The sequence below is a fragment of the Oryx dammah genome, unplaced genomic scaffold (genome assembly GCF_014754425.2).
Source record: "Oryx dammah isolate SB20612 unplaced genomic scaffold, SCBI_Odam_1.1 HiC_scaffold_28, whole genome shotgun sequence".
NCBI classification, from domain to species: domain Eukaryota; kingdom Metazoa; phylum Chordata; class Mammalia; order Artiodactyla; family Bovidae; genus Oryx; species Oryx dammah.
In genome coordinates this window covers 54780490-54807491 of record NW_024070212.1, presented here as the reverse complement: position 1 = coordinate 54807491, position 27002 = coordinate 54780490, and the positions used below count along the sequence as shown (strand labels likewise).

Genomic DNA, 27002 nt, shown 5'->3' with positions numbered 1-27002 from the left:
CCCCCAGAGAGCCAGCAGCAGCTGTCAGCACGAGTCATCATAAACATTCTAGCTAGTTAAGCTTTCAGATAACGCAACCCAAGCATCATGACATAGGGTAGAAGAAACATCTAGCTGGGCCTAGTCAGCCCCCAGAACAGTGAGAAACAAAAGAAATAGTTGTTATTTTAAGTCACTTAACTTTGAGGTGATTTGTTATCCAGCTGGGCTTCCCAGGTGGCTGCCTGCCAAAGCAGGAGATGTAAGAAATGCAGATTCGATCCCTGGGTTGGGAAGATCCCTTGGAAGAGGGCATGGCAACCCACTCCTGTATTCTTGCCTGGAGAATCCCATGGACAGAGGAGCCTGGTGGGCTACGGTGCATGGGTCACAAAGAGCTGGACACAACTGGAATGACTTGGCACACATGCATTATACAGCAAAGGTAAGTCAAACAGGTTGCTATTCTCAGAATACCGTGTTAAGATGGATTTTTAGGTCATATCCAGACTTGGTTGGAAATATTCCATGACTGTTTGCCAATTTCTCATTGCGGCAGGAAGAAAGAGTGGAATCCTGTGTAAAAAAAGAGACTGGAATTATAAAATTACAACTTATATTATCTCAGTAGAGCTCAGAAGGAACACTTGGCAATTTTTTGTGAGAAAGTTGTGACTTAGAATAAAAATAAATAAAAACTTGGCTTTTCATTAGCTCTGAGATTTTCTGTGTTCTTAAATTTGGCTCTGTTAATTTCTGAAGAACTCTAAAGCAGGACAACAGACAGAAACTCCGTGAAAGGGTCATGCTTAGTAAGGCCTGAAGGATTATCACCAGGATTCACTCTTCTCTGTTTGCTACCTATTATCTCTCCCTCTAAGGTCAGGGATGTAAATAGCATGGAGGATCCTTGGAATGGTTAGCATTCTTGCAGATTGTACTGGCCAAAGTCCAGTGTAATATAGAGGTGCTGAAAATGTTTGTACAAACCTCACTTGCTCACTCACTAATTCATTTTAATTTGTCTACAGTTTTATGGTATGTATCTTTTTCTCTATGCCAAATATCTTTGCAGGGACTGCAAAGAAGTAAACAAGATATAAGTTTTAAGTCGTGGCCCCTATCTTCAAGGAGCTCATGTTAAAAATAAATAAAATAAAATAAAATAAAACCCGAAAAAAAAAAAAGCAATCTGGACATTACAGCAGAATAAGAACAATATAGCCACAATAGAGGCTCTTGTTAGAAGAGTAAGCACTGTGTACCACTGTATCTCATGTAATCTTATAAAATTTTTAAATTAATTTTAATTTTTTATAACAGCTTTATTAAGATTAATTCACATATCATATATCAATTCCTTTAAAGTGCATAACTCAGTGCTTTTAATATACTTATAGAATTATGTAATCATCATCACTATCGAATTCCAGAACATTTTGATCACCCCAAATAGAAACAGCTACCTATCAGCAATGACTCCCTATTCCTCTCACCCCTCTCACCCTGGCAACCACTACTTTACTGTACTTTGTGGATTTGCCCATCTGGAACATTTCAAACAAATAATTCACTATGTGGCCTTTTGTGTCTGTATTATTTCACTTAACATCTTTCAAGATTCATCCATGTTGTAGCATCTATCGGTACTTTCTTTCTGTTGCAGTGATATTCCATTGTATGGATATGCCATATTTGGCTTCTTCATCAGCTGATGGGCATGTATGTTGCTCTCGCTTGTTGACTATTATGAATAATGCTGCTGTGAACACTGGCACAGGTTATTGTATGGAAATATATATTTTATTCTAATGGATATTTATATAAAAGTTAAATTGTTGAGTCATGTGGTAACCATGCTTAATTTTTTAAAGAACTGCCCAACTATAACTGCCTGTCTTCTATTTTAGCCATCCTAGTGCATGTGACGGAGAAGGCGATGGCACCCCACTCCAGTACTCTTGCCTGGAAAATCCCATGGACAGAGGAGCCTGGTAGGCTGTGATCCATGGGGTCATAAAGAGTCAGACACGACTGAGCGACTTCCCTTTCACTTTTCACTTTCATGCATTGGAGAAGGAAATGGCAACCCACTCCAGTGCTCTTGCCTGGAGAATCCCAGGGACGGGGGAGCCTGGTGGGCTGCCGTCTATAGGGTCACACAGAGTCGGACACGACTGAAATGACTTAGCAGCAGCAGCAGTGGATGTGAAGGTGCATCTCATTGTGGTTTTTACTTGTATTTCCTTAATAATTAATGATGTTAAGCCTCTTATGCTTAATGGCCATCTGTGTGTTTCTTTGGAGAAAGAAACATGTTTAAATCCTCTATTTTAAAATTGGGTTATTTTTTATTATCCTTTTACTGTTCAGTTTTATGAGTTCTTTATATATTCTCTACAAATTCCTTATGAGGTATGTGATCTGCAAATATTTTCTCCTATTCTGTGGTTGTGTTCTTCCTTTGACAGTGTCCTTTGAAGCTAGCTGAAAATTCTTTAATTTTGATGTTATCCAATTTATCTATTTCTTCTTTTTTCTCATGCTTTTGATGTCATTGAGAAATCATTTCCTAATGCAAGTCCATGAAGATTTTGTCCTATGTTCTCTTCTAAGAGTTTTATAGTTTACCTCTTATATTGAGGTCTAAGTTCCATTTTGAGTTAATTTTTATATATGATGTGAGGTAAGGGTTCAACTTCAGTTTTTTGCATGTGGATATTCAGTTGTTTCAGGACCATTTGTTGAAAGACTATTTTTTGCTGTTGAGTAGTCTTGGCATCCTTGTAGAAAATCAATTGACCATAAAAAAATGTAAGGATTTATTTCTGGACTCTCGATTCAGTTCCATTGACCTATATGTCTTATGTCAGTCATTTAATCATTATAACAGCTATATGAGGAAGGTACTACTAAAGGCTCAGACTCTGAGCACTTTACTTTCTTCAATATCTTGTAATTAATATGCAGCAAATCAAAGACTGGCTTTCCCTGGTGGCTCAGTGGTAAAGAATCTACCTGCCAATGCAAGGTTCGATCCCTGGGTTGGGAAGATCCCCTGGAGGAGGAAATGGCAACCCACTAGAATATTCTTGCCTGGGAACTCCTGTGGACAGAGAAGCCTAGCAGGCTATAGTACGTGCGTGCATACTAGTTGCTCAGTGGTGTCTGACTCAACGCAACGCTGTGGACTGCATCCTGCCGGGCTCCTCTGTCCATGGGATTCTCCAGTCAAGAATACTGGAGTGGTTTGCCGTGCCCTCCTCCAGTGGATCCTCCCAACCTAGGGATCGAACCCATGTCTCCTGCAGTGCAGGCAGATTCTTTACTGTCTGAGAAGATCCCTTGGAAAAAGGATAGGCAATAGCACATGGGGTCACAAAAGAGTTGGCCACGACTTAGCAACTAAATAACAACAACAAAATAGACTGGGAAAGTAAGTTGAGGGTAGATCATGAAGGGTCTTGGCTGCATTGCCAAGGCATTTGGGTTTTCTCTTGGAAGCAACTGGGAAGTAATGGTAGGTTTTATATAAGGGAGTTAGGTATTTATGTAACTGGCAGCTCAGAGCAGGATGGATTAGAGTAGGAGGAAATAGAGGCAGAAAAACCAGATATAGAGTTCTTATGAGTGAGATGATTATAAGAGCAGGGATGGAAAGAAGAGGGAAGTTATCTAGGATGTTTGATTGACAGGACTAGTGATTGATTTGGAGTGGGGGAGAGGAGTGAGGGAAGAAGGGAAAGGAAAAGAAGAGATAGAAATGAGAGGAGAGGGAAGAGAAGAGAAAAAGAAAGAAAAGAAGCAAACATTTTTGAAGGTCTAAGCCTTGATAATCTATTTCCATTTTCAGATGAGAAAATATATTCATAAATTTAAAATATTGTTCAGTCCCAGATCTGCTGGTCAGTGGTTGAGACGGGTTTCAAATTCAGTCCTCTTTGACTCCCGAATCCCGTCTTTCCTCCTCACCACATTGTCAAGGATAAAAGTTCAGATTTTTGGTAGAGGTGGGAGGATGAGTACTGAGACCATCTATAAAGAAAAAGAGAGAAAAGAGATGACTTTAATAGCAAGAGAGCAGAGATTCTTTTGGGGATGCATGATGTTTGAGGTCGCTGTATGACACCAGGGTGGCACAGGCGAAGGTGACCTATGTGTGATTAGATATATGAAACCAAAGCTCAGGAGAGGCACAGGGCTTAAGATCCCATCCTAGGACTCACTTCCTACTTCTGAAATTTTGGGTGATACTATGGGAAGCCGCTGAGATTGTCCAAGGAACCAGTAGGAGTGTGAAGAGAAGAAAGACAAGGGAGGAAATGGTGTAGTGTATCAGAGACGAGAGATGACAGAGCCTGGGCATCTTCCTTGGTGGCATGAGAGCTTGGGCACACCTGGCTTGTACCCATAGAAACGTGGTTTCCAGGCGTCAGAGAGGCTTGAAAGACAGCAGCGAGGGACCTTTTCTTTCCTGCAATGAGCACTCAATAAATGAGCATTATTATTGTTGTTGTTGTTATTACTTTGGTTATGATTATGCACAGAGCAAAACTCAGCAACTATTTTTCAAGAGTATATTTCATACAGTCCTCTTCAGAGGCAGGACTATGGGATAAAATAATTTCCTGTCCCTCCTGAGTCCAGAGCTCCATAATTCTCTCTACTATTGACTAGTGAATAAGAACTATCTTGAAATTTGATGCCTGGCACAGAAGCTATCATTATACTTCCAAATTTTATTGAGGAAATATTTGAATCCAAACAGAGACTTTCATTTTGTTGACTTTAAAGAAAGCTTCATTCATATTCACCCAACAAATATTCGTTTAGCACTTGCTCATATAAACAGTCCTATGATACGTGCTATGGTAAAGCCCTGTAAATACAAAGTCTCTGTCCTCGGGCAGTTTGTAATCTGGGTAAGGGAAAGGATGCAAATGGAGTGGGTAACTAACCAAAGTCAGCAAAGCAATTTATGGTTAAATTGTAGACAATACAAATTACAGAAGGAGGGAGGGGAAAGATAGAGAGAGAAAGAGAGACAGAGACAGAGAGGCAGATAGACAGACACTGCAGAAATAAACATGAAGCTAGCCTTGAGATTGGCTATGATTTGGCTAGTCAGAGTCGAGGCAAGTCCAGGAGGGAGAAAAGGGAGATCTCAGTAGAAAAGAGGAAGGAAAGACAGTTGAAGTGTGTGCCTGTGAAAGCAAGAATGAGGTAGCCCGAGGGAAGCAGGGCACTGTAGAGGTGCAACCTTGGGGGCAAATGTGTCCTCTGCTGCCCACTTGGACTAGGTTCATCCTTTCATATGGGTGCCATCTTCTCCTCTGTAGAAAGTATTATTTATGGCACCTTGTTCTCATTCCAACCTTTTGAGATGCCTATTTTGGAAGAAACATGGTTACCAGTTTCTCCCAGCTATTGACGAAACCCATTCACGGCCACATACATGGGTCTTTACAGTTTTGTACATTATTCAGAAATGTACTTTTTACCATTATTGGAATGTCTCCCTTTCACTCCCTTTCCTAAAGGCATGAAGCCTGCTCAGGGTGCTGCCATGTTAGGAAGCAGAGGCAAGTGGTTCTGAGGACAATTGATGTTGAGAGGTTGATTTTTTCTCCTCACAGCTTCTGATTCCTCTCGCTAGTGCTTTGATTTGGGATATAAAGTCCCGTAGAGGGGCTTGGGGCCTACTCTGTGCATTGTGTAGCTCCTGGATGGCCAAAGATGGGGCTGAGGGAAAGGTTTCTTAAATACCAAGCAACACTTGGAGGATTTATACACAAATGAGTCAGAAATATGGAGATTAAATTTTTGCTGAGATGCCCATGAATTAAGGAGAAAAGTGTTTGAGGCAATTGAAAAAGAAATGCCACAAAACTTAAAGCATATGGAATATAATACAAGATGTCGGAGAAATCTCAAAACGGATGGGGTTTGGCCTAACTAGTCCTTGGAGCCCCTCCTCTTTTCACAAAAATCTCATCATTTCAAGAAATTAACATGACCTTAGAGACCAGCTGAAAAGGGTCCATCTCTCCAGGTTTGACTGGCTCATCCCCAGTCTAATTGTTCAGATTTTAATTTTTCTTTTTTTTTTTACCTTGTTCTGTGGTTCATGTCTAAATACTCAAAGATGTTTATATTGCATACATTCAGCTTTAATTGGCCCTTAAAAGAAGGTGTTGATTAGAATCTGCTCAACATCAACAGCTAACTCACACAACATTCTGTAATTACTGTTTATTAATTTAGTTCAAGTGGCATAGTTGAAAGCCCTGTTCAGATGGGAGAAGTAAATTGTCACTGGTATTGAATATGTAAATGATGTGCATTGTAAATTTCCATAAAGAAATGTTTAAAGTTAAATGCTGTGCATATAAACCCTTCTGGTTTTATCTAACCTGGCCCTTGGAGTTGAATCAGGTTTTTACTCAGGAAGCAGAAAGCTCTAGAACCTGGTGGAGGTCCCCTTGGTGGGTCATTGCCCCAGGATGGTACATCTCACCTTGAGTTGTAAAATGAAATTTTGTAATCAAGTTTTGTTGTGTGTGTTCCCTTTTTCATGAAACAAGGCAACGCTAATGCACTCTCTTTATCCTTGTTCATAAAGCCCTTCCATGGAGTCCCCAGCAGATTTTCCAAGGCTGTTTAGCAATCCAGCAAATTCCCCTGCTTCCCCAAGGAAGCTTCTAGATGCTGTCAGGTGGAATGCTGAAAACAACAGCAACTGAAGACAGCTTTTCTTTAGCAAATAGCTGAAATAAATTCCTATGGATGTGTGTGTGTGTGTGTTTTCTTCCCTCAGAATACCAAAAAAGATGGTAGAAACTGGGGCAAATTCTAAAGTCAGGATTGTTTCCTCGGGCCCAAACATCTCTGGGAGCTGTATTAAAGGCTCTGTGCAACTCTTCCCAGAACAGAGAGCATTTAATCTGGTTGGAATAAGTTTACGATATCAAAGATAGTCTTAGAGTCTTGCTGTAATAAGGTTGAATTAAGTGAAAATTTCCTTCAAGCATAAAGATGCAACCAAAACACTTTGCTTTCTTTCTGTACTAATGGTGCTTTGGGCAAATTACTTAATCTATCTGTTCCTTGGATTCCTTAGCTGTAAAATGGAGAACATAATAGTACCTACTTCACAGAGTGCATGCAAAGATTAAATGAGATAATGCCCCTTAAGTGCTTAAAACAGGGCCTGTCCATAATGTAGGGACAATAAATGTTAACTATTATTTGTCCCTGTAAAAGTATTTACATGGTTACAACTGGACCCCCAAATGCTTTTATACATTTGTAAAGAGATTCCTTTTCTAGAAATTTCTGATTGTTTTGGGAGAGTCTGAAATTTACAGCTAATCAGAAAAGATGGTTTTAAAAAATTAGAGAAAAAAACCAAGGGGTTTTGTAATCATGAAAATTCAATTATGATTTTTTTTCTAAAGGTTGAAAAGAGTAGTTGAGGCAAAAAGTACATCTGGCTCTTCTGTCACCAAAGCCCACACATGCCCATTTGGGGGGCTTTCTGGCTTTGTACAAGGTTTTCAGCCTAGATGTTGGATGTTTTCAATTTTGTAGAATCTGACTATAAATGAACTAAAAAAAAAAAATGGCCCAAATGTTACTGGGACTAATTATGATTAGTTCCAAAGAGATTGTGCACGCTTTCACTTTTCCTTTATGAAATGTTCCTGAACAAAGCTTTTTGATGGAAATAACCCTTTCAGAGGATAGCTGACATTTTCAGTAATAATAATCCTACCTCAGGTCCCTAGAGAGGAATTAATGGGAAGGAAAGTGCTTTGGCGATGCCAGCTCGTGTATTTCCATGACCTTTCTCTGTTGTGGGTGGTAGGAATGACTCTCCCTATTTTACAGATGCTGAAACTGAGGCACTGAGACATAAAAGCAGGAGCATAAACATTCTAGAGCAAGTCACTGATAGAACCGGGGAGCCTACAGTTTTAGAATCTAACTGGATTGAATCCAATTGAGTTAGGAGCCATCCGCTTCCCTGATGACTCAGTGGTAAAGAATCTGCCTGCAATACAAAAGACTCAGGAGACATGGGTTCGATCCCTGGGTCAGCAAGATCCCCTGGATGAGGGCACGGCCACCCACTCCAGTGTTCTTGCCTGGAGAATCCCATGGATAGAGGAACCTAGTGGACTCAGTCCATGGGGTTGCAAAGAGTCAACTTATCATGCACACACATACTGAGGACACAGATGTTAATGAGAGCTCTTGTCAACCAGGTGAGCCTACCTTGATGGCTTGGATGTGTTTCAGCTAAGCTGTTTATGGCTATAAAGTAAGTTTCATTTTCCTATCAATGTTTGTTGAAAAGTTGGACCAATGAGCCACCAAATTGCTCTCTTAAGTAGAGCTGAACATTTTTGACATGGGAGAGCTGAAAGTGGTTGCCCAGGCTCTGGCTGTTTTTAATCATTACAACTTCCACCCTGTTCCCATCTTATTAGTGTTTTGAGAAGTTGAGAAGAAAAATAGTACAGAGCTGAGAGGACATTTGTAGTCCTTCCCACCTCTGGTGCTCATTCTGAGCAATCTTTCTTCAAGTCACTGGGAGCTCTGCCCAGCCAGGGGCCCCTAGTGTGGATTCTTAATGCCCTTGGAATCTGGCTTTGCATCTCCCTGGGGGGACACCAAGCTGTATTCTCACAGACTGTTAATAAGTGACATTTCTTCCATTTGGTTTAGTTCCTTAAAATATTTTGTTTATTAATCTAGTTGCCCATTAATGCCTTCATTGCCTGTCAGGCACAGACAGAGGAGGTGACGAAGGGTGAGTAGAGAGCAGACTGGTGGACTCTCCCCTCAGGAAGATGGGGGCTCGTGATGGGTGGGGGATGGGTAGACAGACGCGAACCAACAACCATCACACAGGGGGTGTATGGTCATGAGGCAATGACAGACAGAATGGACATCTGATCTTGTCCTGTGGGGGATCTTAGGAGGAGTTTTGAAGAATGGATATAAATTAGGCAGGAGAAAAGGCAGTGAGACATAATTTCACACAGAAAGTGCAGCTAGGGTGTGCAAAGGTGTGGGGATTGAGAGAGCTTGGCCTCCAGGGCACAGTGTGGAGCGAGCGTGGCTCTCATATAGGCTGCTCACCCTCACCCAAGTTGTCTACTGGCTATGCAGGTGGAGAAGGGTGGAAGCCAGACTCAGAAAGCTGCTTTATGCCAAGGAACATTTCTGTCGAGATCACAGGGCATTACTGAAAGCTCTATGTGACAGTGAATTGAGCATGACCATGTATAAGTCTTCCAGTTTGATAGAACCAATTGGTTTGCTACTTTACTGATGAAGTAAATCTGTGTATATTTATGTGTTTATGGGTCAGAAGAATAGAACCAATAGTGTGTATGTGTGTGTGTGTGTGGTGTGTGGGGGGTATATGTGTGTGTGTGTGTGTGTGTGTGTGTGTGTGTGTATTTTAAGGAACTGGCTTACATGATTTGTTATTATGGAAGCTGGAAAGTTCAAAATCTGCAGGGTCAGCCAGTAGGCTGGAGACCAGGGAAGAGTCAACTCAGCAACTTAAAGGCCATCTGTTCATAGAATTCCCTCTTGGTCAGAAGTCAGTCTTTTGTTTTCTTCAGGCCTTCAGCTGATTGGATAAGGCCTGCACACATTATAGAGGGCAATCTACTTTGCTCAAAGTCCACTGATTTTAATATTAATGTCATTCCAAAACAATCTTATGAAAACATGCAAAATAATGTTTGACCATATTTCTGACCACCATGGATCAACCAATTTGACACACATCACAAACGGAGTGTGTGTATTCACATGGGTGTAATATTCCTATACCCCTATCTATTTTTCACAGAACTCCATTCATCTCATCTTGGTTTATGCATCTGTCTCTATTCCAACAGCCTTGGAGGCCCAGAAAGCAGAAGTGCAGTGGGAATAGCATAGTTTTTCTTTGCATAAGTGATTTACCAGTGACTTGTTTGTACTTGGTACTCTGCAAGCACCTATAATATGGTTGTGAATCAGATATAAACTTGGCTCATAGGGTAATGGGGGAGAAAAATGCATTCTCTGTGTGTGCTTCGTCACTCAGTTGTGCCCGACTCTTTGCAATCCCATGGACTGTAGCCCAACAGACTCTTCTGTCTGTGGGATTTCCCAGGCAAAAATACTGGAATGGGTTGCCATTTCCTTTTCCAGGGATCAAACTCAGGTCTCCTTCCTTTCAAGCAGATTCTTTACCATCTGAGCCACCAGAGAAGATCTATGCATTCTTTGAAAATTACTGAGTGCTCACTATATGCCAGGCCCTGGAAATCCCAATGTGAGCAAGATAGACCAGTTGCTGACCTCATGGAGATTTTTAGTGAAGCAGGGATTAGCAAATTATGACCCACGGCCAAATCTGGCCCACAGCCTGTTTGTAAGGGAAGATTTATTGGAACACAACCATGTTCACTTATTTATGCTTGTTTATGGCTACATTATGCTACAGTGGCAGAGTTAAGTAGTTAAGACAGTTAAGACAGTTAAGACAGTTAAGACAGTTAAGACAGAGACCATATGGGCTACAGGTTCTAAAATACTTACTGCCCAGCTTTCTATAGAAAGTTGGACAATCCCTGTATTGTAGGGTGTAGATTACAAGGAAATAGACATCAAATGTGATGTCAGGTAGTCAATGAGTGATTTGAAGCAGAATCAAGCAGGACAAAGGGGTAGAGTGATGTATGTGTTATTTTCGACCTGATGATGAGGGAAGGTTTCTCTGTAGGGATGACATCTGAGCAGGGATCTTAAGGAAGGAAGGGACAGCCAAGGGGATACTCTGGGGAAGAGTGTCCCAGGCAGAAGGCACAGCGAGTGCCTGGCATTCTTGAGGATCTAGAGACTGAGGAAGACCAGGGCTGATCACCTGCAAATTTTTCTCTCCTCTGGCACATCCAGGATGGTTTGTGTCTCACTGAAACTGGTTAAGAGATTAGCTTCTTGAAAAGCATGGTTTGAGGTTATGGTTCTGAAACACTGGACTCCAAGTCATCATAGCTTCCTTATTAGTCTCCCGAAGCCAGATGGGATAGATGCTTCCATGTTACTCTCTTTTCCTTGAATTTCTACCATTGCAGAGTCCACATGCAAATGCCTCAGCCAGGCAATCCAAACCGTCAGAGGTCAATCCTTACTCCAGTCTACCTTTCTGATTTGTTTTCATAGTGTCTCCCCACTGCAGGTCCCCTCTCACACTATCCTCATGTGGCTACCACACCAGGGGCCTACATTGCCCCTTCCCTCACCTCACTCACCACCCTCTGGCTCACACTGTCCTCTGGCAATGCCTCACCTCCACTTTTCTTGCTCTCTCTCTCTCCACTTCTCTCCCCCTCTTCCTCCTTCTTTCCCCATACATCTAAGTATCTCCCTCCTACTCACTGCTTGCTGTTTGAATCTCATGACCAAGCTGAGGGTGCTCATCTCATCTTGGTTTATACATCTGTGTCTATTCCAACAGCCTTGGAGGCCCAGAAAGCAGAAGTGCAGTGGGAATAGCATAGTTTTCCTTTGCATAAGTGACTTGCCAGTGATTTGTTTGTACTTGGTACTCTGCAAGCACCTGTAATATGGTTGTGAATCAGATATAAACTTGGCTCATAGGGTAATGGGGGAGAAAAACACAGAGACAAATGTGTATAGTACAAGATAGATGTTTGAAGAAAGTGCTCCAGAAGCAGAGAGAGTGTGACTGGCTCTGCCTGGAGGAATCAGGGAAGCTTCCTTGAGGAGGTGACATTTTAGGAAGGTCTAGGGAGAAGGAGGGGCTTCCCAGGTGGTACTTGTGGTAAAGAAACTGCCTGCCAGTGGAAGAGATGTAAAAGACATTGGTTCAATCCCTGGGTTGGGAAGATCCCCTGGAGGAGGGCATGGCAACCCACTCCATTATTCTTGCCTGGAGAATCCCATGGACAGAGGAAGCTGGGGGGCTATGATCCATAGGATTGCAAAGAGTTGGACATGACTGAAGTGACTCAGCAGCAGCAGCAGCAAGCAGAAGAAAGGAAGGGGAATTCTGTTCAGGAGGAACAACTTGTACAAAGGCAGAAACTGAAAAGGAGCTGTGCTTATTGAAGGCTGGAGGAGAAGTTCTAAGTGGTGAAGCCAAGAGAGAGTGAGAGTCAATGGGAGTGGTAGGAAGGATGTAGAGCTCATAGAGATAAAGTCCTGATGGAGGTGGGCAAGCATGAAAATAAACATTATTTTTATCTTTGTATCTCCCTCACTAAGTCTGGTACCTTTGATAGAGCTGTGAACACTTGGTAGTTTCCTTAATTTGAACTAAGCAAGTTAAATTTCACTATATATCCTGAGACTCATTTGAACGTGGTATGCCAATAATTTTTGTAGTGCAATACACATGTCCTGATTGTGGCAAATATACATTACACTGCATCATACATCACCCCATTTTCTTTTTTATTTAAATTAAGTAATTTATTTTAATTGGAGTATAATTGCTTTACAATATTGTGGTGGTTTTTGCCATACATTGACATGAATCAGCCACATCACCCCATTTTCTTAAGCTTATGACCTCAGCAGGTATCTCTCAACCTCTTGATCCTGGCTGTGGCTTCTTCAATGGGACCAATGTATTCAATACACAACAAAAACTTATTCTCTGTTAAAGTTATGTTCCATGCTTGAGTAATGAGAAATGTTAAAGCCAGTGGACCCACCCAACATTTTACTTTTATAGAACTCTTGCTGGATAGTAATAAAGACAGGACAAGTGGGTGCAACAAGATTTCCTTCAGGAGGGACTAAAGAAATAATAACCGATGATCAGTTAGTGTCAATATTTAATTCCTAAATGAGATGAACATGATCTAATAGCAACTTGATATCCTGCCTAAATAGCCTCAGCCAGATTTTTTTTTTTTTTAAATGAAGCTGTCCATGAGTTCTTGGCAGGAAGCTCCTGCCATCTTAAAGATAAGTTTGCTCTCTATTAGGTCAATGAGGAGTGAACTAAGTGTTTTATTCTACTTGGGTCTTCACATGATAAAAGCTTAACAACTTTGAAGGAGCTATTACAAGCGAATGTCTAAAAGAAATCCCCAGTTGGAAAGTCTATAATTATGCACTTCTGTAATAGTGTGTAAAGGGATCATGGTTCCCATCAAGGGTTATTGTGTAAATAGTGAGTTCTTAAGTCAGTAACTACTTATTTACATGATGATCGGTAATGGCAATAAAAGAACCATCACAAGCTGCTGAGGAGAACTTACTCATCCATGTAGTTGGAACTTATAAGGTACTGAGGTCTGTTTTCCACTCAGACACGAAAAGCATCACAGCAACTTGGAGGGAAGGGAAGGTGATATCTTGCTATCAAGCCAGGGGACACTAATGAGTTCCAAAGGCCCCTGCAAGTGATTTAGGTTCAAAGTGCTTGGACTGGCACTGCCTGGAAGACATCTGCCTTCCACTACCTAGTCTCCATCCTCCTTTCTTCTGATAAAAGGCTCATCCCCTTGGAATCTTCCCCTCCCACATTCCTTGTGACTCTGGTAGGGCTGTCAATCAAGTGGCCAGGATTTCCCCATCACCAAGTGATTGAAGAAGAACTCTAAAGAGTCCTTTGGGGATTTGACATGATTTCTGAGAAATAGACATGTTTTTTGAAGATGTCTTGGTAAAAAAGCTCAGTATAAACTTAGAGCTGCTGGTGTCTTTCTTACAGGTAGAAAAATCTGGTTGAAAGGAAAGTAAAGCCAACACAGAATAAGGTTGAGGTAAGAGATGGTGAAAAAGACAGATTTCTGACCATCTTGTTTGAACACGTGTTCTCAGGTGAGCCGGGTCTGAAGCTAGACCATACCTTGAACTTCCCAGTTACATGAGGGGTGGATTTCTTGTTTTATGCTTATGTGGCTTGAGTTGGGTTTCATATTGCCATCACTGTTGGGCTACCTGGTATGAAGTACCCTATTTGTGATTTTCTTTTGTTTTCTACTGTTTACGCATGTGTGTGAAAATTCCTTGTGTGTGTATCAGAAGATGTATGTTTGCATACTGGGACACATGACCCTAACTGGTAGACTTCTGGTATCAACAGTCCCAGTACCAATTATGGAAGAAGCTGAAACTGAAGATTTGACTTTATTTGGGCAATGACTCCTCCATTAGCAGAAATGAGCAAGAGTTGCGAGTCTGCCCCTGGTTGACAATCCCAGGACATGATACCCCTTCCCATATTTTTCCTTTCATTCTTTCTGTCAATCTTTGTCAAATGGTTGAAGTTTCTCCCTTTTTAACTTTAAACCAGATTAGCACAAGGAGATGCTCTACTACAAAACGTTTTGCTTAAATATTTAGCATCTTCACACTTGTAAGAAAATTAGGGCAGTTCTGGGGAGCCATACTCCCATGGCCATGGTTATGGCTGAGAGAGACCACTCGCCGCATAGTCTGTCCTCTCCGTGAAGGCTCCGTGAAGAGGATGACAAAATGTAATTATAATTGTTTAAATATTTATAGCTAAAAAGGAGGCTTTATAACAGAGTGAATGAAAATGCGAGATTTTGGCAAAGCCCCCAAAAGGTGTTCAGCAGGGTAAGTTAGGGATCACAAAGTCACTAGGAGTTGAAAGTGCCCCAGTGAGGCCGCAAGCTGATGATTCAGTAGCCAGATGCAAAGAGTTAAGAATTCAAGAACCAGGGTGGGGCTTTTTGGAAATGTGGCTGCACTGGGTACCCAGGGGAACCTTGGGGTTGCTGGAGGAACTGAAGGAATTGAATGACACTTGTCCCAAGTATTGGTTCCAGGCTTCTCTTGGATTGTCGTGTTTTCATTTTGTGTGATCTCTGTTTCAGAATTTCTCAGCAACCACCAGCAACGGCTAGCAATGGGCACATATCTCTTAATCTTGCTCCAGATTTGGAAAACCTTAATTGGTGGAGTGAGAAAGGCAGCTGAAAGTAGGGGAGAGTGCCTGTTTCTATAATGAGAATCGATATCTTTAGTTGTAGGACTTCTTGAGTGTGTCTGTGGTCTAAAGGAATGAGATAGTTATCATAGGATAATAAAGGAGTTGTGATAGAAATATACAATAGAAAAAATTAAGTTGAATAATGGATGATAAGTCTAGAGGAAAGAATAGATGACACAAGTTAAAAAAAGAAAAAGAAAAGATGCTCACAGGAAGGGCAGAGAGGGAGGGGAACCAGCAAAGGGTACACATGGGCAAGTTGAAGAAGTTTGAAGACATTGCACATGTCTATATGACTGATTCCCCTGGTATGTACATGTCAATCACTTCAAGCATTTTTGAGGACTATTCCATAATCCTTTCATGGGTATGCATCCATATTTCTTTTTTTCAAAAGAGGACTGTACAATTCCACGTCTACTTTAAAATGTTCTCTGACTAGGGGACTTGAGCTGAGATTTAGGTGATTTTATAAGCAAACCTCAAACAATTTTTTTTTCACTTGCATTTGGGAATCTTAAATCATTTGGGCAGGAAATCAGATACCTAGTATGTTGGAGAATAGTGGATAAAGGAACAGAGCTGTTCAACAGAGTTGATTCTGTTCTTATTGATTTACAAGTTTAATTTCCATCAAAATAGCAGAATGAGCAAACCTGAGACATTTCCAGTGGTTTCTGAGAGGCCCAGGATTTGACTTGGCTGGCAGAGCAATTCAAATTACTTAGGCCTCTTCATTTGTGTCTAAAATTTGGGAAATGGTGTGTCTCCATGGCTTTCCACCCCCTTAGCCTGCTTGATAATGGTTTCATCAGCCCCCTTTATCAACCAATGCCTTCTCTTCCCATCCTCCACCTCCAGTGTTTCCCAGATGACTACTTCCTTCATTTTTTCTTTCCTGCCCTTAGTTCATCTCTGTTTGGGTCACAGTAGTACTAGAAACTGGGGGAATTTCTCCCGGGGGTATTGTGTACCAGTTTCAGCCTCTGTAAGTGTATGGCCATGCTGCTTAAAAAAATTTCTGTTTTCTTAGCATGGATTTATAAGGCTAAGATGCAAACCATTCAGAACGTTAAAGATACCATCATAAATATGAGGATTTGATACACACATCTTTTAGAAAAGCGAGGGGGGCAATGATAAACATGAACTGATTCCTTAATCATTTACTCTTAGACATCCTAAATCCCTTTTATATTTTAGTGAAAAGTTTATTTTCCATTTGGTAGCTTAATAAATGGTATTGTTGTATCCTGCATAATGATCACCACAATTCAAAAGCTGGGGGAATGAAAGCAATTGTCAATCTACTTGTTTTGAATATCAGTTTTATTGAGGGTAAAACATAGAAATGCTATCTGTTCAAGTCCTGATGGAGCTGCTCCCCTTCCTCAAGGGGTTATCACATAGTATCAGAGATCTCAATCGTTAAGACTATGGGCTGTAGAGTAATTAGGCTTCAGTGTCTTCAGGAGTGTATTTTTTTTCTTTTAAAAAATGTCACTTTCCAGAGGCAGGGCTGAAGTATCTGTTGCTTCTGATGTTGCTATCTTAGGCCAATTGGGAAGGGAAGTTTCAAACACAATGGCTCCTTTGAATTCTTTGCAAGAGGCAGAACATTCCCAGCCTCAAGATTCCGGAAAAAAGCAAATCCCCTCCAACTTGAAGAAAGAGTCTTCCTCCTCCCTACCCTATGCCTCGACCTCTGAACCCAACCAAGTCCTGCAATTTCTTAGGAAATCGTTTGGTTTTGAAGTGTGGCATTTGAGGGTGAAAGGGGAGAGAGCTTATAGGAATTTGAGCCTGTTTTCACAATTCCAGTTGGGATATTGGAGAAAATTTCTGAGACAATGAAACTGCCAATTACTTTATTAGATTTTCATTTCTAAAGCAGAACTAAGTATGTGCAGTCAGTCAATGACTCTGGCTAAAAAAACGTGAATGATTAGGTCATTAAAGAGTGTCGCTTTCCTTAAATGAGAAGTTCCAAACACTGGCCTTGAATGAAAGTTCTAGTTTCAGTATCAAAAGTATTCAAACATTTTTGGTATAATGATCTGAAAAGTCTGAAACTGGGGAAAAAAAAAAAATGAAGTGCTGAGTCATTGTCCTTTCCTTGGATGTTGGTTTTTCTAAGAAAAACAAATTAAAGTTGATCAATTTCTGAAGTTTTAGGCCAGTACAGTTTTGAAAGCAAGGCTGTTTTTTATCAATACCTGACAGCAAAGCCAGATGGAACATAAATAAGAAATGTCTTCTGTGCTTTCTTCTCCTCCTCTCTGCCCAGATCCTCTTTAGAATATAATTTAACTTAGAACATGTGTAGATTAGATCAGGGAAAATGTGGATGGAGACAGTAGATTGGAGTTTTCCTTGTGATTTTTTGTTTGCGTATTGGTTTTCCTACGAGCTGTTTTAGGGTTGGGAGGAAGAGGTTGTGCATTTTGTAGATGGATTTGCATTCTGGGCCTTCTTTTATTATCTTTAAAATTAGATTCTTCTTAGTTATTCAAGACTACATTATCCCATTTGCAGACTATCTGGGAGTTTTGTTTCTTCCCTTTTTTCTCTCCTATTGCCTCTGTTTTGACAATTTCCTTACTCTGCTGACATCCACAAAATTGACCATAAAAGGAGAAGGGAAACATCCAGTCAGTTTTGTTTGTTAATTGCTCTGGTACAATTTGTTCAGAAAGAAACTAAAATACAGACTGAACTGGAGTTTGAAGATTATCTGTGCATCGAATCTTTCCATTCTTTCTTTAGGCCTCATTTGTACAGATAATCGAGGGTTGGCAGAACTTCAGAGAAGTATCTCTTGAGGGAGATCAAACACTTCTCAAAACTCAACTCCCTCTGAAATGGCAAATTTTTTCATTCTCATGGGAAAGCCATTGCTTAGAGAAGCAAATGGACAGAGGTGCTGAGAGAGAGGGAATTCCTCAGGTCTCATCTACCCTCTGATGAGACACGTGCAATAAAGCCTGACTACTGGTGATTGGTTCTGGCCTAAACCTGTGCCTAAAGTGTGCGCATATGCGTGCACTCTTGTGTAATATTTGAATCTACCTCGAGGCTAGATGCCAGGACAGAGACATGGAGGTCAATGTCTGTGAGCTGCAGCTTTCTCCTTCAGAGCGAGAGCTGTTTCCAAGTCAGGGTCCCTGACTCTTCCCTCTTGAGTTCAGGGGCTGCTCTTCCAACTGACCACCCAGTGGTGTGAAACTAATAATATTAACTCTTCGGCATCAGCGCTGAAGAGTTTTCTCCACTAATCGGTAATGCAAAACCCATTAGTGATTAGTGTAGGGACACCTCGGAGTCCAGATGTCAGAAGGCTAATGAAAAATTGAGTACAATAATGACCTAGTACCCTCCGGGGATTGATCCAGGACCTCAGAGGATATGAAAACCCACGATGCTCAAGTTCCTTATATAAAATGTTATAATATTTGTTTATAACCTATGTACATACTCGAGTATACATTAATTCATCTCTAGATTATTTGTAACATCTAATGCTATGTGAATTGTTGCCTGCAGGAGGCAAATTCAAGTTTTGCTTTTCAGAACTTTCTGAAACTCTTTTTTCAGAATTTTTTTGACCTGAGGTTGGTTGAGTTTGCTGATACGAAATATGTAGATGTAAAGGAATGACTGCACTGTATTTTGCTAGGGGGATTAAAGTTTTTCAGGTAGGTGATATCTTTTTCTCCTTTTTGCCAGCAACTAAGATTGAACATCAAGCTATTGGCCTCTAGGAGCTGGCTGTAAGTCTGGTTGGGTTTTATCTGGAAGATCAGAAAATTTTTGTCGCCAAATACAAACAAATACCATCTAGAACTATCCTTCACTGTTTAGAAGTGGAGATGGCTCCCATGGGTCACATAAAAAGTAAATTTAATTGCCCAATAATTGCAAGAGTTTTGTCCGCAAATATATTTGTTAATTAAATTTTTTTTCCATATTTAGGATCCCGGAAATGAATAAGAAGGAAATTTATTGGAGAACTTTATTTGGACTGGAGGACCCATTTGTGCAAGTGCATTCCTTATTAATAGGTCTTTGTTCTTGCTGTAACCCTCAGCCAGGTATTTTGAGAGGCATTCTCATTTTCTTCTAAGTCATATCAGCATAGTAATCACTTGGCTGAAAACCAGCTGCCATTTGCATGTTTAATAAAAATATAACACCAATACCATATTCAAAACTATTTTTCCTTTTAGACTAAGACTTCAAGATAACCTAGTTCCCTATATCTACCATAAATGCTGTTTACCTTGGGTTTGAAGTCTTTAAAATAGGGAGATAATCCTAAAACAGTTTGATTACTCTTTCCTTACCCTAATCAGTCACAAACCATCTCTCTTAATTATAGTGTAAGGAAATTTACATAACCAGGGGGAGGGTCCTATAACCACATTTCTATTATGCTTGGCACTTGTGTGAAAGGATATTATATTCATGTGCATTAGAGATTGCTTATAAAAGATCAAGACAATAATAGCAGATCAGACGATAAAGGTCTCTTTTCTCCTCCCAGACAGGCTGTCTCTGGCAGAAGAATACACTTCATCAAAAGTGTCTGCAGGTTGTCAAACTCAGGGAGGTTTGGGGACCCTCTGAGGCTGTCATGGTCAACAAGAAGATTTTCTGTCGGGCTTTGCCATCACTCACCCTGAGGAAATAATCACTCACTACATTCTGCATGTTCTCATGATAGAGCTCTCCATTTGAGAGAAAAGAGCCATTTTATCAAAGGACAATATAGCCCTTCTCTGGGTCCATGTAGCTTCCATTATCAGACCATAATAAATCATATTTATGTTCTCAGTTAATAAGACTGATTACAACGCAGGTTTCAGACGTGGGAAAAGCAAAGCAGGTTGAAAAGATGTTTTAATGAAAATATGATAAGAAAACAGCTTCTTGTGAACATTCAGTGCTATTATTTGTAATGATTACAAACAATTTTTGATGCATCTTTAGCAATGGTTTAAGCTGCATAAATTGGCTCACTGGTAGATAAGTAAAAATAATAAGGAAAAAAATCATGAAATCATCTTACGTTGTCTAGAATCATTATGTATATAACAAGTGCAAAATGAGTCTAATGTATATGCTGGGGATGGAGGGAAAACAGATTGCTCAGGAAAAGCATGGTTTGGGTATTATTCAAAATGATTTAGAAATTTTCTCCTCATCTCACTTATTAAAGTTGTGTGTGCTCTGAAATTTGGGGGTGCCAGATATTAATTTCATCTTGTAAATGAATCAACTCTACCTCTTTTATTCAATCTCAATGTTGTTTTTCCCTTTCTTTCTTTTTTTTCCCCTCCATGGAGCTCAATACAGAGACATATATTTCCTACCCAGTGTTTGGACACAACTGCCATTAGTGCTAATGGGAGTTAAGTGCCTACTTGGGAGGAAAACAGAACCCAAAGTTTAATATTGAAAGGTATCTTATTAAAAAGGTCTGGACATTTTTAGCTTCAATGAGTTCAATTACACTGAAGTACGAACTTTCTAAATTAATACAAAAAAGAAAAAAATCAAATAAAATATTGAAATAGATTCAGTCATTAACTGTGTAATACAGAAAAGTATCTGATAGCTGAGGACTTATTTGTTCCTACTAATTTACTGGTTTGGTAGTATAACAAATAACAATTCCAGGTTAGCTCCCAGCACTTAGAGCACTTCTTTCCATTGTCTGTTTACAGCTTTGATGAGAATTTTGTTATCCTTGGATTTTGGGTTAATAAAAAGACAATGAGGCTTCTTACATCCACTGTTACTCTGAAAAGTGATATTCTGAAACCTCTGATGAGCCAACTAAGCACCATGGATTTATCAAGTGGTTGGGACATCCTCTTTATTTGTGGGTAGAGGGGATTGGCAGGCCTCATGTTGTACACACTGGTGAGTCTTTTAAAATAACCATTGTTATGAACCACGAAAGCGAACATCCTCCATAATGAAGCTGTCACGGCTAGAACTGCTGGAAAAGGCCTAATATTGATGGCACTGCAGACTCTTTTTACTAAAAGCAAACTTAACAGAGTCTCTATTTTATTCAGAGATGCTTGGATTGTATTTTTTCTAAGCCAGTTCACACTAATGTTAGATATTGTGAGAGTCGATAATGTCAACGACGTCTAAGAGATTAATTTCCCAAGGCATGAGAAAAACTCACAGGGAAAGATGCAGGATTTTAATTGGTACAGGTGGGCACATACTTGTGGATGTAAATGTGTGCCTAGGCAGGGGTCCCGTGTTTTCCTGAAATACTGCTCTGTTTCCTGAAATTAAAAACCTATTGAGATTCTGTCCCCTCCCCCTAGATCATGACTTTCTTTGTTGGCAATTTCTCTTTGCTCTATTCTTACCTGAATGGAGGAGGGGAGAGTCATAGGCCTCATGTCAGTCACATAGTCTGACTTCCACAGAAATAACTGCCAAGACTTCTGCTGCATCTTCTTTTGGTTTTCACCCTCACTTCTTTTTTCTTTTCATAGGTTAACCAAAAAATATTGCCTGCAAGAGAATTCTGTAATGCCACCATATATCTAGTATCTATGAAGCGTTTTGTTTTAGCGTTACTGGACTTAACCACAAAAGACGCTTGACATTGATAAAGAATCTGTCAAGTCTACCCTGATCAGTGCACTGAAATCGCTCATGACAGGGAAGACACCAAACCCCCAAAGCAGTGGTAGATTAGGAGAAAAATGATTAGAAGCTTGATGGTCGTGAATCCATTTCATGTTGGACCATACACTGAGCCAAACGTGTTTTACTTGTCACACTCCATTAGCATGTGTGAAACAGTTGGGAAAATGGCCATATGATTAGACAGAAGGAAACCTGGATTCTTCATACTGGGAGTTGTTACCACTGAATAATGTCTATGCAAGAGAAATTGGTTTAGATCCTGTTAATTTCTTGTGTGATAGAAAATAAAGGGCATTTGTGAATAGAATCTACGTAAGTTGACCACAAACAGTCCCTCCCCTAATTTTTAACATTTTTTAAAAGAAGGCTTGCTGAAATCCACATTTTTATTGGCAAAAAGTTTCATTGATATTTCACCCTTAAAATTCCATCCTCAGTTTCCCTATTAGAACCTGTAGGTTACATTTTTTTCCCAGGGCACAAACAACCTGTATGTGGCCAAGGAAAAAAACAAAACAGCAAAACAGGACTGGCTTGAGATGATGATTTACATCTGGTGTAGCTCTTATATTTTACAGTTAAAAAAAAAAGAAACCTTTTTTTTTTTTTCCTTTAAAGAGGGAATGTCAGTGAAAAGATGACTTTAAGGATGAAAAGATACAAACGACTCAGATACAAAGGAAATTCCCAGAAATGCTAAAACACCACAACCACAGCACTGTAAGGAAGACAGAGTGGGGCAGGATTTTCCCCTTGGGAGCAATCTGTTGAAAACCCACATAGAATGAAAGAAAATCTATTATGGGAAAGAAAGATAGCTTTCTTGAATGTTGCCTGTAAAATCCCATATCTAAGGGTGTTACAGTTCCTTAGGACAAAATCTTGTCCTGAACGAGACTGGGGAATTATCAAATGTTGACTGTTAAATATTTTCATTTCATACTGTATTTATTTCTCCAGAATGATGAATATGCAGATTTAAAATTGAATTTCTTTGTTCCCAAGAGAACGATGGAGCCAAGTTCTTGGCGATGTCTAGCATTTACAGATGGGCCCTCTGATGGGATGAGTCACTGCACAGTTAATGGCCAGTGTGTCCAGTACGACCTCATCACCTCCCACACCGCGGAGGAGGACCATTTGGACTGGGGACTGCTATGACTCTGCTGATGGTCCCCAGGCATTGTGCAAAACTTTGACCTAATTTCACTCTTGTGGATAACTTTCCCCAGTCCCTGGTCCAGCAAGTAGATGTTATTTCCAGTAAGAGGAAAGGATAAGGATCAAAGGGTAAGCCAAAGAGTTCTATGCCCCTGGACAGATCAGCATGGCAGGCAGTAATTAGTATAAAACACCCACCTGTGTCTTTTTCTTCTGGTGCTTGTTTAGCTTGTCTGGCCCCGAAACTTCGTAGTTGCTCCAAGAATGCAAGGCAGTCCTCCCTTGTGACCACGCAGAATGTGTTTGCGGTGCTGAAGGCCAGCCCAGGACTAATTTTGAAAAGCAAATCTGGGAAACAGCTTAATTTCAGTTCCCTTGAGATTTTTCTGGGACAAAGTTAGAAAGGAAGAGAAGCTGAACAAAATAACAGTTAGAGGCAGAGGTTACTTTGAGCAGAAGTCTCCTACATTTTCCTTAACCCCCAAATTTTATACCACAAAGGAAGTTTAACGGATATTCAGTAAATGCTAGTTTTTGATGCCACACTACAGCCCCTGTGATGCTGGCATGAACTGTAGGATCTTTATTTAAAGTGCCCTCTTGAACACCCAGAAAGAAAGGCATAACCAAATGTACATACAAGACCTATGGTTCTCAGCTCCACAGGTGTTTACTGAGCACCTACTGTGTGTCAGGTGTGGTGACTCACAGACCAGGTCTCTGGGTGCAGTGTTCTTCTTACTCCAGCACATACTGCTTCCTTGGTGTGACTGAAAGAGTTGGTGACCTGAAGTCAGGAACTCCTAATTTTGCAGGTTCAAATAAAAAATAGTCATTTTAGCAGAAACTCTAAGATATGTATATAAATGAAAAATGTGCTTACTTTTTTCTAGAGGCATCGCTATGGAGTCGTGTCTACTGTAGGAATAGGGGCTTTGGAGTTCTGGTGTAACCATGGCTCCATTCCATTCCTTTCCAGTTAGTTTGCCCAAAGGCAAGCTACTTAATTTCTCAAAATCTCATTTTCTTTTTTTTTTTAAGTTTTCTTTCTGTCTTTTTTTTTTTTGATGTAGATCATTTTTGAAGTCTTTATTGAATTTGTTATAATAGTTTGTATATAATTTGCTGTAATAGCTTCTTTTTTGTTTGTTTGTTTGGTCTTTTGGCCTCAAGGCATGTGGAAATCTTAGCTTCCTGACCAGCGATCAAACCCACACCTCCTGCATTAGAAGGTGAAGTCTTGACCACTGGACTACCATAGAAGCCTCTAGATCTCAATTTCTTTATCTGTAAAATGGGAGTGATAATATTTCTTAGCATTGTTGTGAGGATTAAATGCACATGAACAGTTGGCACAGACAAAGCCAGATTAAGAGCTGGGGCTTGAAGGCAGCTTCCTAGGGTGGGTGGGGAATCAGTGTTTAAGGGAATGCCAAACACCTGCAGAAATAAATGATGACCATGATGCCAGGAACTCTGCTTTCTACCCATGTTCCTGACATACCCACAAGATGGAATCGGTCCTGTCCTACCAGAATAGACAGTCCCCTTCAGAGGGAAAAAAAATATTCCTTTTGGCCAGTTTCCTTTGGCTGGATGTGGCTTTCATGCTGCCACCAGTCACCCTGGGACCAGCAGTTGTAGCCACCTGAAAATCTGAAGTCAAATATTGCAGGCCTGTGGTTGTACACTGGAAAACTAGGCTATTATCTAAATTAGAATCCTGATACCAGGTTTCTCAAGCAGTTGTTTGATTTAGAGAATTATAAGAGAAAACAAGAACAAAAATATGGGACACATTCTATCAACACACAAGTCAGAGAAATTAGATTTTAAAGCAAAATTTGAATAAGGTTTTACAACTCTATCAATATAAGTTATCTCTATGCTTTGAAAGGAACACTATTCAGTTATGAAAGTAAAATAACTGAAATGGAAGGCAATTCTAATTAAGTTAAAATGTTTCACTGCATGAGATAATTCTCTTGTTTTTAACAGCAAGAGAGACATGTATGAATTATGTTAGTGGAAAATCAGTTTTTCTCATCCTCAGCAAATGACTCCTGGTCAATAGGACACTGGCTTGTAGGGTCACCAAATTGAGGCTATGCAGGCTTCCCATGTTCCGTCTGCCCTGAGCACAGTGCCCAGAACATAGAAACTCTCACATAACATTTGCTATGGCTTTTTAAAAGTATCTGATTATGAATTCCTGAGAAAATGTTGAGTCAGTGCCTTCAGGACTTTAAACTGTGATGCAAGACAAGGGAAGAGGTTGAGCTGTTGGAAGTGACTCTTGGGACTCCTTGGCTGGTCTGGCCTCAGCATCTCCCCTCTCTTCTTTCCTCCATTCCTCTTTGCGTCTTTCTTTCGCTTCTCCTTTCACATCTCATGCTTGTGCCCATCTGCACACGTCAAACATCTGGCACCATTTTTGGTGTGTGGTCCTCCCTGAGCTAGATCTCTGCTCCCTTCCTTTTCTACCTTCCTCCGTCCACAAGGGGTGCTACTCCATCCCATTACTGAACATTCCAGAGGATGAGCTGCACTCTCTGTGTTTCCACAGGAGGCCTCTTGACTATGGTTTTGTTTGGCTATTTCATACAAGGGAAATGAGGGCTGGGGGCAACCTGGGGAGCAGGAGGGGGAAGGTTCCAGATCCATGTTTGCCTTCACCAGCTGGATCTCAGCACGGTTGTAAAGATTAAACACATATAATCAGCAGATTTTCTGGGCATTGGAACCTCCAGGGGCTGCTCAAGGGAGATGAACTCTACCTGGAGTATTCAAATGTTCCTAAAGGAGTAAGAAACTTTTTAAAAATATGCTTTTATGTGGAATGCCAGTAGCAGAACAGATTAGGCAGGAGATGCTATAGAAGCTTTGTGGAGACCAGGAGGTCCATGCCTGCCTGCTCAGTCTCTCATGACTCCACCTGCCCCATTCTCCAGCTCCCTCCCCCAGCCTGCTTGTGGTCTCCTAGGAACTTACTAGAAAGTCTGTGGGTAGATGGTCTCCCAGATCCACCTCCAGCCCCAAGTCACTCCAATAGTAGTAAGCTCCTGAGGGCAGGCAGTGAGTCTTATTTCTTCAAATTTCTACTCTCACGTCTTCCCCTTAATGCTCAGTAAGATGCTAGATATATGTAAGCAGTTTGTGTTTATTCATTCCATACTAGAACATAGCTAGAAAGGTATTGCTGTGCGCTCATAGTATCTCAGAGCTGGTCTAGTGTCCTAACTAGGAAATGATATAAAACAGTGGTACAATTTGTTAATCAAACTCCACCTTCCAAACCTGGGTATTTGGAGCATTTAAATGGGTCAGAGACATCTGTTGGGATGGCTCTTGGCTCCCAGCTTTCTCTTCTCCAGGACTTGCACCAACAAGGGTTCCTGTGGCTTTTCTTGGGCTGCTGCTGCTGCGGCTAAGTCGCTTCAGTCGTGTCTGACTCTGTGCGACTCCATAGACGGCAGTCCCCCAGGCTCCCTCGTCCCTGGGATTCCCCAGGCAAGAACACTGGAGTGGGTTGCCATTTCCTTCTCCAATGCATGAAAGTGAAAAGTGAAAATGACATCGCTCAGTCGTGTCCGACGCAGCGACCCCATGGACTGCAGCCTACCAGGCTCCTCCATCCATGGGATTTTCCAGGCAAGAGTACTGGAGTGGGGTGCCATTGCCTTCTGCCTTTTCTTGGGCAGTATGATCTTATCTCCTTCCCCTGCTCTCACTATGGCTTATTGGCAACCCAGGCCAATCAGAATCTTCATCTGGGGTTTTCTAAGTTTTATTCAAGGGAAGATAGTGTACCTCCATCTGATGGAGGCAACTCTTGGGTGCTGGACTCAGGAGCTTTCTGAGCTGTGCTCTGCACCGTGTGAAGGTGGTCAGTCTGTGAAAGAGAATGAGCCTCCCTTGTCAAGGAATCACAAAGTCACGTGGCATTCAACCCCAATTTCAAGTTGTTTCTGCATCTCTGCCCTTGTATTTGATTATGGTCCAATATCTTTGTTCAACTCTGTTACTTTCAACCAAGAGAATCCTAATTCCAGCACCTTTCTTTTCATACTAAGTTTATTTTTCATGATGTTGTATGTTAAGGAGATTCCACACCCTCTCTCTCTGTGCCTCTGCTTGAAACCCAGAGCTCAGCCTGATCATCCTCCATGCCCAGGCTGCC

The 27002-nt window shown here is 40.9% G+C and overlaps 1 long non-coding RNA gene across 1 annotated transcript; it reads right to left on the bottom strand.

The window, feature by feature from the left end:
* Positions 1 to 368: 368 nt before the first annotated feature.
* LOC120855443 lies at positions 369 to 23137 on the bottom strand. Its single transcript, XR_005719248.1, has 3 exons — positions 23021 to 23137; positions 21376 to 21536; positions 369 to 555 (listed from the first exon to the last, which is right to left on the bottom strand). It is a non-coding gene; the product is annotated as an uncharacterized LOC120855443 (long non-coding RNA).
* Positions 23138 to 27002: the final 3865 nt, after the last annotated feature.